At 43.0% G+C, this 15073-nt stretch overlaps 1 long non-coding RNA gene across 3 annotated transcripts in view; it reads right to left on the bottom strand.

Annotated features, from left to right (window-relative positions):
- LOC134733445 (uncharacterized) overlaps nucleotides 1-11149 on the bottom strand; it is a 50017-nt gene extending 38868 nt beyond the window's left edge. For 2 of the 3 annotated variants that reach the window (XR_010116898.1, XR_010116899.1), the window contains exons 1-2: nucleotides 11081-11149; nucleotides 8065-8170 (exon numbers count right to left, since the gene is read on the bottom strand). This is a non-coding gene — a long non-coding RNA (uncharacterized lncRNA). Of the gene's footprint in view, nucleotides 1-1340; nucleotides 1462-8064; nucleotides 8171-11080 lie in introns of all 3 variants that reach the window. The other variant, XR_010116897.1, reaches the window with a different exon arrangement.
- Nucleotides 11150-15073: the final 3924 nt, after the last annotated feature.

Genomic DNA, 15073 nt, shown 5'->3' with positions numbered 1-15073 from the left:
CACAAGAACTGTTTCAGTGGATTGGTCTGGAAAAAACTCAACTGTAGTGGGTTCAAGAGAGCATGAGAAGAGGGGAAGTGGAGATCACAGTGTTAAAAACCCATTTGGGGAGTTTTGCTGTAAAAGGAAGAAGGGAAATGGGGTAACAGCTGGAGGCAAAAGTGGGTTTCAGAAGGGTGTGTGTGTGTGTGTGTGACTTGGGAGATTGTACAACGTGTGTGTATGCTGATGGGACTGATCCAGGATGTGGGGGCATTAATAATAGATGCGACAAAAAGATCACGGTATTCTCCAGCAGGTGAAAAGGGAGGGATAGGTACGAGTTGGCTTTAGATTCATTGGCTCATGCCGGGAACAGTGGCTTGTGCCTATAACCCAGCTACTTGGGAGGCTCAGGTCGGGGGATCACTTGAGCTCAGGCTGGGCAACATAGTGAGACTCTGTCTCAAAAAACAAATTATTAGTTCATGCACTATTCATCCAGAGTAATGGAGGAAAGGCAAGTTATTTGGGCACAGATGCAGGTGGAGGGGACAGTGTGTGAAATTTCTGGCAACTTCTTTCTTAGCGAAATGAGAAGCAATATGCTCAGCTGAGGGTGAGGAAGGGGAGAACGTGATGTAAGACTGGAGAGAGAGGAGGAGCTGTAGGAGCGTCATTTAAAAGGGCAGAAAAGTGAGCTGTCCAGGGACATAAGTTAGAACTGCCTGAGCTCCTCCAGGGGCCTAAGAGAACCTTAGGCATGGGCTCCGAAGAATTTAAAATAAGTCCAGTTGCCTATGGTTGGGTGGTTTTTCTAGCCATGTGCAGCTACAGAGATGCAGGCACAGAGTGACAGAGGGTTGATTTAACCAGGATTGGGTTTTGCCAGGCAAGCATGAGGAAGGGAGAAAGCGGTGTAGACATTGAGGGTGGATGCAAGGGAGTTTATCTAAAGCAGAGAGGCAGAGTGGTGTGGGCCAAAGCTTTGATTTTTCTTGGAAGGTGGTGTGGTAGAAAGGTTGATACTGGGCCAGGTGTGGTGGCTCACACCTGTAATCCCAACACTTTGGGAGGCCAAAGTGTGTGGATCATGAGGTCAGGAGTTCAAGACCAGCCTGGCTAAGATGGTGAAACCCTGTCTCTACTACAAATACAAAAATTAGCTGGGCGTGGTGGTGCACACCTGTAGTCCCAGCTACTCGGGAGGCTGAGGCAGAAGAATCACTTGAACCAGGGAGGTGGAGGTTGCAATGAGCCAAGATTGTGCCACTGCACTCCAGCCTGGGTGACAGAGCGAGACTCCATCTCAAAACAAAACAAAACAAAAACAAAAATTAGCCAGGCATGGTAGCACATACCCGTAATCTCAGCTACGCAGGAGGCTGAGGCAGAGAATTGCTTGAACCCGGGAGGTGGAGGTTGCAGTGAGTTGAGATTGCACCACTGCATTCCAGCCTGGGCCACGGAGTGAGACTTCGTCTCAAAAAAAAAGAAAAAAGAAAAAGAAAGGTTAATACTGGAGTGCCTCAAAAATGACTTCCCTTAAATGTATGGTGCATGATAAATGCAACACAAATCAACACAACACAACACAGGGGGTAAAAGATTAATGTGTGGAATACAGCCTACGGCTTTTGGTGACTGTGACTCACCTTTGTACCAGTTGCTCAGACTGGTGGCTACCAGTCCTCGGTTTTAGAGGAGAAGACGAGTGAAGAATAAGTGACATGTTCCTGCACATTTATCGGATGCCTCGGACCACTGTCCAGGTGGCCCTGAACAGGAACAGTCATGCTCTTAGATGACCCTGGCCCTTTTTAGTCAGCATGCCATTCACATAGGAAACTTGGCATCCACCAACTCTCCCTTTATGGGAAGAAGGTTTTGAGAGGTTTATTAGTTGTTCCCACCCAGGTGTGAACCACAGTGACTCCTTCATCAGCCCTGCAGCTGTCAGAGAACTTTGTACAGCTTCTCTGCTTCTTACTCAGCCCAGGGCCTCTTTTCAAGCACATACCTCTAGGCTCTTTCGTTCTTCCTTTACAGCAGGCTCAGCCGTCCTTATCTTTACTGTCCCCTGAGGGCCAGGTCCCCTCCTTCCCCACATTCCCTCCCTTCCTAGTCATCTCAGAAGATAAGTCATTAGGTCCTTTTGATTTTAAAGGAATTATTGCTTATCACAAATATGTAAGACAAGTAATGAATATAATACAGATAACAAAAATTAGCATAGTACAGAGTTTCTAGAATCCTAACAAAAGTTTGTATGATTTTGGTCCAACTTATGGTTTGTGCTTCTGCCTGTGATGGGGAATGGAAAATTCTGCCTTTAGCTAATTCCCAAGACCAAATTCAACAGCAAAAATCAGATAGTCTCTCACTCCCCACAGTGTCTCCTAAGAGCCCCTCATTCCATCTCTGAGGTCTGACACACACTCCCGGGAGATCAAGATTGATATCTAAAAACATCTGTTGCTCTCCCCAGTCCAAGATAAGGATATTTTGGGACAGAGAAGTAAGAAATTTCCTCATCTTTGGACTGGGGAGAGTAACGAATGTTTTAGAATGGCTGTGAACTCTGGGAATACGAACATTAGTTTTCTTTCTCTTTCCTTTCTCTGGAGCATATCAAAATCACTCTGTAATGGCCACCCTAAAACGACACAATCATAGAATCGAACTGTTTAGGGTTTCTAAACAAAGAGTGCCACAGAACTCAGAGTTAAAAAGCCAAGCAGGCTGGGTGCGGTGGCTCACACCGGTAATCCCAGCACTTTGGGAGGGTGGATCGCCTGAGGTCAGGAATTTGAGACCAGCCTGGCCAACATGGGTGAAACCCCATCTCTACTAAAAATACAAAAATTAGCTGGGCATGGTGGTGGGCGCCTGTAATCCCAGCTACTTGGGAGGCTGAGGCAGGGGAATCGCTTGAACCCAGGAGGCGGAGGTTGCAGTGAGCCTGCACTCCAGTCTGGCAACAGAGTGAGACTCTGTCAAAAAAAAAAAAAAAAAAAAAGCAAGCAGAGGGAAATAGCAGGTGACTCAGGCTAATGAAAGCACTGAGAACCAGACTTGCACCCAATTCCCCAACCCTTATTCACTTCAACATGTGCGCCAAAGGAAGCACCGTCCCACCCCTCCTTATACCACAGAGAGTGCTCAGAGTTGGTTGTTGGAATAACTGGACTTTAATTCCAGGTCTGCCATTAGACCAGCTAAGGGACCTTCAGCAAGTGCCCCAGGCTCACTGGGTCTAGTGCTTACCTGGAACCTGGGGCAGTGAGCCAATGGTCTTCCTCATGCTAATATTCTATTCTCTCTCACTCTTGCTCAAAGCTATGTGTAGAGGTAGGTTAAGTCAATGCATTAACTATGTAGCAAACACAATGTCCATGACGTCTACCTTCTCGTACCGGGGAAAATAGAGATTGCTTTAAAGAACCAAATATAGATGGGGCAAAAGGGGCTGGGGAGGCAGACAGGGATTCAGGGCCAGGGGAGGGGTTTTGGACTTTAATCTGAGGACAAGGGAGGCCATTGAAGGACTTAAAGACAGTAAGGTGGTCAGATCTGTATTTTCAAGAGATCATCTGGCTGCTGTGTGGAGACTATGTTTGTGTGTGTGTGTGCATATGTTTGTGTCTCTGTGTGTAGGGAGGCAGGATGGGAAAGGAGGCTTCTAAACTAGGCCAGAGATGTTGGTCACTTGGACTAGGGTTACAGCAATGAGGCTGGGATGAAGGGGACAGGAGGGAGGAGATTGAGGCGAACTTAAAGGGACTTGGTGCTGGATTGTGGGCTGGGTGGGGGGCGGTTTCAGGGAGGCCACCTAGAGTTTTGCTTTGAGGAGCTGGGAAGTGGTAATGCCATTTCCTGACACAGGGTGTGTGTGTGAGTGTGAGTGCACACTTGTGAGTGTGGTGATGTGTGGGGGCTGGTAATGAGCAAGTGGATGAATGAATTCCATCTTGGACTTGCTGGGTTGAGGAATCCAGATGGTTGAGAACTTTCATTAAATATCAACTGCGTATTTTGTGAGGATACGCACCCCCGCTACAAGAATGGAATAGACATTTGCTTTGTTCATTGAGCAAATACTATTTTGATCTTTAAAAATGATCACCCTAACTTTTTTGTGTTGTGTCTTTCCCAAAGTATTTGACTTTTGACTACTCATCTAGGTTGACATCAGCGCCACGACTGACCTGGGCAGTTCACTCATGTTAATACAGCGGATCTTGAATCTGCAGCGGTGACTTGAGAGAAAATCGTTCTAAACAGTCAAAACCTCAGAAGTTCCTTCTCAGCACCTCAAACATGCCACAGGCCTATGCACCAAATTTGTTCTATACTTGAATTTTTCTATACTCAGTTTGGAAATAAAGTATGCCTCCTTCCTGGGAGAAATCACAGCCTTCAGGGAAAGGAGAAATATAGCTTTGGGTCTTGGGATTTAAATCACAATGTGAGATGGCATCCACTCTTGGTCAACTGAGGCCCCAGCTGCATGGTTGTGTTTTTTCAGGTATTTAAGTGATTTTTTGAATGCTGCATTTCTTTGACTAGCTGAATATTTAAATTTGCCACAAGATGGCACCATAATGTTATAAAAGAGAAGAGAAAAAAAAAACTTTTTTCAAAGCCCAGGTATTAATGAATAGAGGCCTGGAAAGCAAACGTAACTGAGAATTTCTCTTCTTGTTCCTACAACTGTAAATAAAGGAAGGAATAAAGCATGAGAGAAAGCAGTGAAGTAAAAGATGAAAAAATGGGCTGGAGAAATTGAGGGAGGGAAAGCAATTTAAAAAGAAAGTAAAAGCAAAAAGAAAAACACTTCACCTCCAACTAGATCATATTTAACTAAAGAAAAGAACCAAGCTGCTGATGTAGGAAGTTTCCGAGGGAGGAAACCAGTGCTATAACCACATTTATTCACAGCCTCGATGTGTGAGTGCAAGACAGACATTTGACCTTCTTATGAAAGCAGTTGTCTCTTTGGGAAACTATGAGAATGAATTTACATTTACAAAGTTTTCTAGTCCCTTTAAGTAAGTCTTACATTAGCATAATTCCCAGCTTGTATTCAAAACTGATTTTATTCAATATCCTTCAAAGAGGTCATTAATGTCGGTTTCCATGTTTACATTGTGTAGGGAAATAAGTGAAATTACTCAAGAAGGGAATAAACGGTATTCAGACACACATTGACAGCAATGGCTTCCTGTGATGGAAATGAGAAGGCTACCTCCAGTTCAGTGCTTCCAGAAGTCTGCAAGCTGGGAAGAGATCTTCCAGAGCTGGCTGCTTGACTCTGCACTGACCAGCCACCACTTACGTGGGCTACTCTTTAGGCCCGTCAGCAACTTGCTCTCTCCTCAGTCTAATTAATTTGACTTAGCAGCGAGTTCTGGGATGGGAGAGATCTTAGGAATGGTGATCGAGTTTTCAGCCTTGGCTATAATGACATCTGGGGCCAAATAATTCTTTTTTTTAGGGGACAGGGAGCTGTTCTTCTTATGGTAGGATATTTAGCAGAATCCCTGGCCTCTCTCTATCCGCTCAGTGCTAGTAACATCCTTCAGTTGTGACATCCAAAAATGTGTCCAGACATTGCTGAATGTCCTCTGGGGAGCAAACTCCCCTCTTCCTCCATTTGAGAACCAGTTTAGATAAACTCTAATTACAAGAATGAAGGAAATTCTGAAAGTTTTCTCTGTGTTACTGTCCCGTTTATGGGCAAAATTGTTATTGAATCATCAGAGAAATGTGTGCTCTTCAAATCTATGTTGGAGATTTCCAAACATTAAATACAGGCATAAAATGCCCTTATTGTAGCAAAGATAATGTTCTCTTATATGAATCAGAAAACAACATATGTTTATTATAAATATTCTGTTGGGCAAAAACTTATACAAAGCATCACAGGGGATGCAAAGCAGTAAGAATTTTTACAAAAATAAAAACAATTACGTTGTTAATTCCCAGGTACTTTTCCTATTCATCGAGATGTCCATGTTCTACTCATTTCATTTAAAGTTTGCAACATCTCTATGGAGAAATATTATTTGCATTTCATAGAGACAAAAACTGAGGCTGAGAGAAGTTTAATCACTAACTCAATGTTACATTAATAGAGAGCAAAAGCCAGATTAAAACCCAATCTTTCTAACACCAACAACTGTATGTGCTCTAGTACTGGCCACTAACCCTTGAAAATCTTACAATCTAGTTGGGGAAACAATACACGTACATAGGAAAGTTGTCTAATGTCATAAGGCAATAGATGATTTAATCCAAAAGCCATAAAAATTGTAAGATGCATTGCTGTAGATAAGAGTGGTCTGAGAAATTATGAGGATGTGATGGATCTTGATCTGTGTGTATTTAAAGAACCGAGGATTGGAGAGATGGGATGAGATGGGTTCTCTTGCATAAAGTGGCAATCTTCAATGGAACCCTGGCTGTACAAGGGTGTTGCCAGAATAGGGTAGTATTATGGACTGCATGTTTGTTCCCCCCAAAATTTATATTTGAAACCATAGCCCTAATGTAATGATATCAGGAGAGGGAGCATTTGCGAGGTAATTATGTCAGGAGGTTAGAGCTTTCATTATGGGATTAGTGTTCTTATAAGAAGAGCTAGCACCACCCTCCACCCCCCACTCCAATTCTCTGCCATATGAGGATACAGTGAGAAGACTGCCATCTGCAAACCAGGTTGCAGGCCCTCACCTGACACCAGATCTTCCAGCATATTGATCTTGGACTTTCCACCCTCTAGAACTGCAATAAATAAATGTTTGTTTTGAAGCCACCAGTCTGCAATCATTTGTTATAGAAGCCTGAACTGACTAATCAGATAAAGATGGCTACAAGGAGAGGAAGACCTGTGTTGAGAAAGGAGAGTGATACAGGCTAAAAAAGGAAGATGATAACAGAGGGCAGGGGCTTTGGATACAACCCAGCAGTCATCAACTGGAAGACCAAAATAATGGATTTTGTTTGGCTCAAGTTTTAAAAATTGGAAAGTTTGCGGGGGGAAGAATTTGGATTTCTGAACATTCTTGAACAAAAAGATGTGGCAACATCAGGCCTACATTCCTGAGTCTTGACTCTTGGCTGAAGCCAAGGAGGAGTTATTGTCATGAATGGGGTCTGGATTTTCCAGTTCACCAGTATCCACATCATGCCCTATTCTTTTACCCTCTTCTTTCTTCACTTAATCATTTGCTTAGCCCCTCTAAGCAGTGGAATTTGCAATCTTCAATTTAGAAAAGAATGTTTATTAGAAATTAATCTGATAACACCAATTAAAAATCTGTTTTTTATAACAGTCTGCTAGAAATGAGAGATAAGAAACATTAAACATTTTTACCATATGTCCAAAGATTGTTATTAGAGTTTCCTTTTATTCCTGTCTTTTCTACTGAAATTACCCATGGTTTGTTCCGCCTTTCCTGGGGCTATGCAATGTAAACTTTTCATCACTGTTGTTGCTTGGTGTTGGAATTGATGTTGATTTTCCCGTCTTCCTAAACTGTGAACATGTCGTCACTATGCCATTTCCTTCATGCAGGCCTGGTGTGTGACACCACCACAACAAATATTTTTGAGCGCCTACTGTGTTCCAGGCACTGTTCAAGAAATGTAGGCTATCATCGAATAAAACAGACAAACCTGAAGAGTTTATCTCAGGATAAGCGCTGGGAGTTTTATTTGGTGATAACCCACATTCCCAGAACAGTGCCTGGAACACTGTGGGTGCTCAAAAATATTTGTTGTGGTGTTACCACACACCAGGCCTGAGTGAAGGAAATGGTATGGTGCTGAGGTGTTCACAGTTTACAAAGGGGAAAATCAACATCAGCTCCAACATCAATATCAGCAGACAATAAGCAATGACTGTAATACACAAGTAAATTATATATGTTGGAAAATAATTTGAAAAAGGAAAAATAACACAGTGGGCTAAGAGGGCTGGCAGTGGGAAACTGCCATTTTTAAGCAGGGCATTCAGCATCAGCCTTATTGAGAAGATGACATTTAAGCAAAGACTTGAAAGAGGTTGTCGTGGGAAATTACCTCGATGTGATGGGAATCTCCAAGTACCAGGCAAGCTGTTCTGTCATGGAACAGAGGCTCACAGACCAAATTAGGATGTTCAAATCATGCAGATTATCAACTCAACCTAAAACACGTGATGAGAAGCAAGAGGAAAGAAATGCTGTAAGTTAACATATGAAATACTTGCAATGAGGTAGAAGCAGGTAGAACCCACAGTATATGATTGCTGGCTTACACACTGTTAATATACTCTTCCTACTTCTTTTTGTCCCCCTCCTGTGTTCCCTTCTCTCCCCTAGTCTTCCCCCCGATGCTGAGGATATAAGGACCAGACTTGGAGCTCAGCAGGCAGAGGTGCCTATGGCCAATGCACACTTGCTTTATTAGAGAGACTCAGCACCAAGCACTCCTGGTCAATAGCTGTGGCTCATATTATTAGGCTGTTGAGCAGCTGGGAGCTTTTTCTGATTCTCTTGGGCGGAACACATGTGGAGTCAGAGGAAGGACCACAATACATATCATCCACGGGCAAGCAGTTTGGGATGACACAGCTGTCAGCCTGGAGGTGGTATGATCCATACCTTACTATTAGTTCTTCTATCCCCTTCTTTATAGAGATAGCACTCTTGATTATTTCATGGTTTACAAATCCTATATCTCATTCATTATATCTCTCTTTAAAATGTCTTATAAGGTACATAGTATATTTAACATATCTTAGAAATTTCATCCACCCCATTGTTTTTCTCATCTTTTAGAGCAGAATTCAATATTCTCAAGTAGTGAATAATAGTAAACACACTTTACAGAGGGGAAAGAATCAGCTATGAGAATGCCAAAGCTAAGAGCGCACCAGCCAGAAGAATTAGCAAAGGCAAGGGTATACCTGGTGCATCTCCAGGACAGCAAGAAAGGCAATATGGCTGGAGTGGAGTCAGTGGGTGAGTGGAGATTAGTAAGAGAGATGGTCAGATTTTTCTGGACTTTATGGCCATTGTAAGAACTGTGTAATAACAAATTTATCCTTCGCTGAGTTATATAGTTGACCTTTGAACAACACGAGTTGGACTGCGTGAATCCACTTATATGCAGATTTTCTTCCACTTCTGCCACCCCTGAGACAGCAAGACCGACACCTCCTTTTCCTCCCCCACCCCCCAGGCTCCTCAATGTGAAGATGAAAATGAAGACCTTTATGATGACCCATTTCCACTTAATGAATAGTGAATATATTATCCCTTCTGTATGATTTTCTTAATAACATTTTCTTTTCTGTAGCTTACTGTATGGTAAGAATGCAGTATAGAACACATATAACACACAAAATATGTGTTAATCAACTATGAATGTTATTGGTAAGGTTTCCAGTCTATAGCAGGCTATTAATAATTAAGTTTTGGGGGAGCCAAAAGTTATACTCCAATTTTCAACTATGTAGTGGGTTAGCGCTTCTAACCCCCAAGTTGCTCAAGGGTCAATGTACTACCAATTTTATTTTTCCGTCCTCTAGGAATTACCCTTTATTCGTAAGTAGGAGGAAAATCACAGTGATGCAGTGTCATGGAAGCTCGGGGAAGAGAGAGACTTTCAAAAAGAGGTCAACTGTGTCCCTGAAATGACCTTGGTAAAGAAGAGCTTATGGGAGATGATGAGAACAAGGTGGAAGAAAAGGCCCTATGAATTAGCAATAAATATGTCATCAGTGACCTTCAAGGGACAAGTTTTGACAAAGCAGCTGGGGCAGAGGGCTGAGTGCTAGGTTACAGAGGAAGCCTGTGGGGAGGAAATGGATGTATTGCTTCCTCAGGCCCGGGTGACCTTTCACAGATCACTGTGCCTCATGGCTGCTGATATGAGAATGCCTCCTCCCCTGGAGGACTGCGGCACATGCTGTCAGGCACTTCCCAGCAGAGCCCCACACACCCCGTTCCCATGTCTCAGGCTGCTGATTAAAGTGTTTCCAGCAAAGTCTACCAGATTCTTTGAAAGGCCTTTGAGGTTGCTCATTCAAGTGAATACTTTTACTCATTGTTTTTTTTTCTTTTGTTGTATGAGTGGAGGGAAAGATGAGACTAATAATTCAATTTGCTAATGACACTTTCTTGTTCCTATCATTCTGGTTCCAAAGATTACCTGCATTTCCATCTGTCTATCTATCCATGCATCCATCCATCTATCTGTCCATTTATCCATTCATCCCTCAATCCATTCCTTCATTTTTCCATCCCTCCATCTATCCCTCCCTCCATCCATCCTTCCATCCATTTATCTCTCCATCTATTCCTCCATCAATTTATCCACCATCTATCCATTCATCCATCCACCTATCCCTCCATCCATCATCTTCTTGATGGTTATCTCTATGACAGACAAGCTTTCCTTATCTCCAAGGCTAATTTGTCCATCTGTCCTTTAAATTCCACCTTCTACCCCCTGCTCCACTATTCCCTTTTCTCTTTTCTTGCTCCTCCTGGGGAGCCTGAAGATCAGTGAATCCCCCCTACTTTTTTCTTTGAGATGGGATTACAGGCCCCCACCACCATGCCCAGCTAATTTTTTGTAATTTTAGTAGAGATGGGGTTTCACCATGTTAGCCAGGCTGCTCTCGAACTGTTGACCTCAGGCGATACACCCACCTCGGCCTCCCAAAGTGTTGGGATTACAGGCATGAGCCACTGCACCCAGCCCAGTGAATCCCTGTTTATCTCTGATCTTCACTCCCATTCTTTCCTGGATAAACCCAAGTTGTTTCCGTCTTCAAAAATAACACCTCTCCCCACCTCCCTGTCTGTCTGTATTTATCATCCTAGGTCACTTATTTGCTCAAAGCAAAGTTCCTTGAATGCAACATTTGCACAAGTTTGTATCTGCCCTCTTCACACCCCCCAAAACTGCTGTCCCTAAGGCCTGGTCACACTCCCATGTCAGCTCATAACACCCTCAATTTACTTATTACATTTTCTATTGTAATTGCCTATTTTCTGTCTCACTCAATAAACTAAATTCACCGAGAACAAGATTCTTTTGTATTTACCTCTGTCCCCAGCATCTAGAACAGTCTCTGGCACATAGTAGACAATCTATGTCTGTTCAGTGAATGAAAGCGTGACTGGCTGAATGAACAGATCCTATTTATGACCTCTTTTACATTTGACTCAGTTAACTATGTCCTCTTTTTTTTAAAAAAAAATTCTTCCATTAGTTACTCAGACAGTAGTGTCTCTGTTTTTCATTCTAACCCTCTGTCGGTTCTTTTGTGGTTTCTTATCTCTAAATGATGCAATTTCCTAAGGGTCTTTTTTTGTTCTTTTCTCAACACTATCTACTCTACCTGGGCAAGCTCATCTGTGGCCACAGCTTTAAGGACAGCTTTATCTATAACTGCAGCTCTGATCTTTCTCCTGCTCCCCTCTGATTGTATATCTAGCTACCTGCTAAACATCTTCATTTAACTATCTCATAGGGCCTTCAAGTACAAAAGTTAAAGAACTGAACTCATAACTTCTGTCACAGTGAATGCCATAGCAATCTATTTAGTTGCCAAAGCTAGAAATATGGGCATTTTCCTGGATATCCTTTTCCTCTATCTGTTATTTAATCAGTTATTTATTCCTTTAGATCAAACTCCTGAGACATATTTGAAATGTGTTCTTTCCTGCTCCACTAGCTTTTCATCGTCTGGGTGTCATGAGTGAGAGAATTCAGTTTGCTGTGGGAGGGATGATGAGTTCTGCGCATCTCCCTCTTTCCCCCTCTCCCTACGCTCACACAGAGACACAAACACCTGTGTCTGAGCACACACACGGAAAGCTGCACTCACAGTCAGGCCATTGCAAATACTAGGTTCCAGGGCTTCTGGCCACCTTTGAGGGAAGCAGTCAGCCCCCTTCCATGAGAGAGGGGAGATCAGAAGGCAGCATTGAGAAATAGGATGAAGCTAATAGCAATGGCTGCGCCTCCAGTCTCCCATCCTCACCAAAAATTTCTCCCTTAAATTGTATTGTACAATACCATAGAAAAGAAAGCAATAAAAAGAAACCAAATTATATTTTGACTGAAGCAATTCCAACCACATATTTCACAATCATGTGTTAACTTCCCTGTCTGCATTTCATTTACTACACTGATTTTGTCTCAAAAACAATTGTCATTACAGAATTGGAGTGTTGATTCTCTTCTGCATCATTTTAAAACAAGTCGTCAAGTGTCTGGCAATATAAGGCACAAGCTGCACTGCAGGGATATTGGACTGGGACATCAGAGTGAGGCTGGGACATCAAAGTGATGGTGGGGGACAAGCTGAGATTGGATCATCACAGCGATGGTGGGGACAGGCTGGGAAAGCAGAGTGATCGTGGGGACAGGCTGGGGCTGGGACAGCAGATTAATGGTGGGACAGGCTGGAGCTGGAGTATCAGAGTGATGATGGGGACAGGCTGGGACAGCAGAGTGATGGTGGGGACAGGCTGGGACAGGAGCATCAGTGATGATGGGGACAGGCTGGGGCTGGGACAGCAGAGTGATGGTGGGGCAGGCTGGGGGTGTGGCATCAGAGTGATGGTGGGACAGGCTAGGGGTGGGGCATCAGAATGATGGTGGGGCTGGGATGGCAGAGTGATGGTGGGGGACAGTTGGGTGCAGGGATGATTTTCTTGGTTTCTGCTGAACTTAGAGGAGGCCACTAGGCCTTTCAGTGTAACATTCTCCATGGCAGTTAACTCGCTTATGGTGACAATCCTTTATTAATTCTTTCATTTTAATTTTGGAGAACAAAATTGTGGATGGTGCCCCTAAAACATAGCTGAGGAGGGCTTCAGATAACCTTAGCAAGTTTGGATTCTTATACTGAGGGCAAAAGAGAACACTAAGAATTTTAATCTGGGGGATGATAGGATCAGGTTTAAGTATTAGAAATGATAACAAAATTATTTGTACCTAGTATATGCTAGGCCCTTTGCATGGACTATCTTATTTAAATTTTAAAACAGCTCTCTGAGGAAGTACTCTTCATTTTCTTCTTTTTATAGATGGTGAAGTCAAGGCTTAGAGAGAGAATCTGTCCAACTTCTCACAGTTAATAGAAGTGCAGCTGGGTTTCAATCCCAGATTTGTTAGACTCAAGTTCATAGTGAGCCACCACATTGAGCCCAGAATCACTACAAAGGAGGTTAATAAAATGTCATTGCCAGGGTAAGCTGTTTTTTTTTTCCCCATATGAGTCTCTACCATCCCTCCTTGGCTTATTGTTCATCATTTCCCTGTGTTTAAGCTGTACGACAATGATCTCCAAACACATCAGCCTCTCTGCTGCCCCTGGGCACGTGCTGGTTCCCCTCAGGAAAGTTCTCCTCTCCACCACGGTGGCCGTCCCCAGTCCTTCAAGACTGTTCTGTCACCACCATCTCCAGCCCACCGTCTGCTTTCTCCTTCCCATTCCCTCGTCCAACCCTGGTGCTTAATGTACGCAACCATCATCTTTCAGCACTGATCTTCAAACAAACTGTATAGCCACTAAAAGCACTTTTTTGAGACTGAGTCTTGCTCTGTCACCCAGGCTGGAGTGCAGTGGTGCAATCTTGGCTCATTGCAACCTCCACCTCCCAGGTTCAAGCGATTCTCGTGCCTCAGCCTCCTGAGTAGCTGGGATTACAGGCGTGTACCACCACGCCCAGCTAATTTTTGTATTTTTAGTGGAGACGGGATTTCACCATGTTGGCCAGGCTGGTCTCCAACTCCTGACCTCAGATGATCCGCCTGCCTTGGCCTCCAAAAGTGCTGGAATTACAGGTATGAGCCACTGCTCCCAATCCACTAAAAGCATTTTTAAGACCATGTGATATGTCATGCATTTTTAATTATATTCAGATATTTAAAAACATTTTTTATGATAGCTTAAATAGTCACAAAAGATATCATTTCTGATGTAAACAATAGACTTTCTATTTATTTATTTTTAATTTTTGGAAAAACGGTCTCATTCTGTCACTCAGGCTGGAGTGCAGTGGTATGATCATAGCTCACTGTGGTCTTAACTCCCTGGGCTCAAGCAATTCTTCTGCCTTAGCCTCCCAAGTATCTAGGACTACAGGTGTGCGCCATCACACTTGGCTAATTTTTAATTTTTTTTTTTGTATAGTTAGGGCCTCACAATATTGCCCAGGTTGGTCTCAAACTCCTGGCTTCAAGTGATCCTCCCACCTTGACCTCCCAAAGCACTAGAATTACAGGTACAATAGACTTTTAGTAAAACGTTACATCACTTTCTAAAATATCTTCAGAAATTAAATACCATATCATTTGATATCCATAATTGTTCTTGGAGAAAAGGTATACAGGCAAGCTCTTTTTGACAATTGGGAATTTCATACCACTTCTTTTCTTCCTTTACATTGTATTCCCATTTTGGTGTCTGCACAGATTTTTTTCACAATGTGAGATATTTTTTATTTTTGAAAAGAAATACAATATGATACTTCTGCCAAATGCAAGTTCTCAAGCAGATCACCTCTAGGAAGGAGGACTACTAATGCTGAGGATCTGGACTGTCCATACCCACATACCCTTAGAAAGTCTTGCTCCACCTCTGGGACATACATACTCAAATGTAAAGACTGCTGCTTCATTCTGTGTTGCTCTTTCTGCTTTTCAACAACATTTTGTCTCATTAATTCACAATTATTACTTTACCTGTCTTCGTATCCCTTGGACAACTCAAATGTGCAAAATTTTGTTTCTCTCTCTATCTCTAGCACAAAGCAGACATTTCACACTGGTTTGCTGATCCAATGAGCTAGTTAGTGTTCTGTCCTGTTCTTTTATTTCCTATTGTAGTTTCTTTCTTTTTCTCTCTTTTTCTTCCCTCCCTCCCTCCTTTCCTCCTTCCTTCCTCCCTCCCTCCCTCCCTTCTTTCCTCCCTTCCTTCCTTCCTTCCTTCCTTCCTTCCTTCCTTCCTTCCTTCCTCTCTCTTCTCCCTTTCTCTCTTTCTTTTCTTTCAAGATTGGGCCACACTTTGTTGCCCAGGCTGGTC

This window comes from Symphalangus syndactylus, chromosome 2, assembly GCF_028878055.3.
Source record: "Symphalangus syndactylus isolate Jambi chromosome 2, NHGRI_mSymSyn1-v2.1_pri, whole genome shotgun sequence".
NCBI classification, from domain to species: domain Eukaryota; kingdom Metazoa; phylum Chordata; class Mammalia; order Primates; family Hylobatidae; genus Symphalangus; species Symphalangus syndactylus.
The sequence above is the reverse complement of the archived record's forward strand: the minus strand, read 5'-3'. Positions and strand labels throughout refer to the sequence as shown.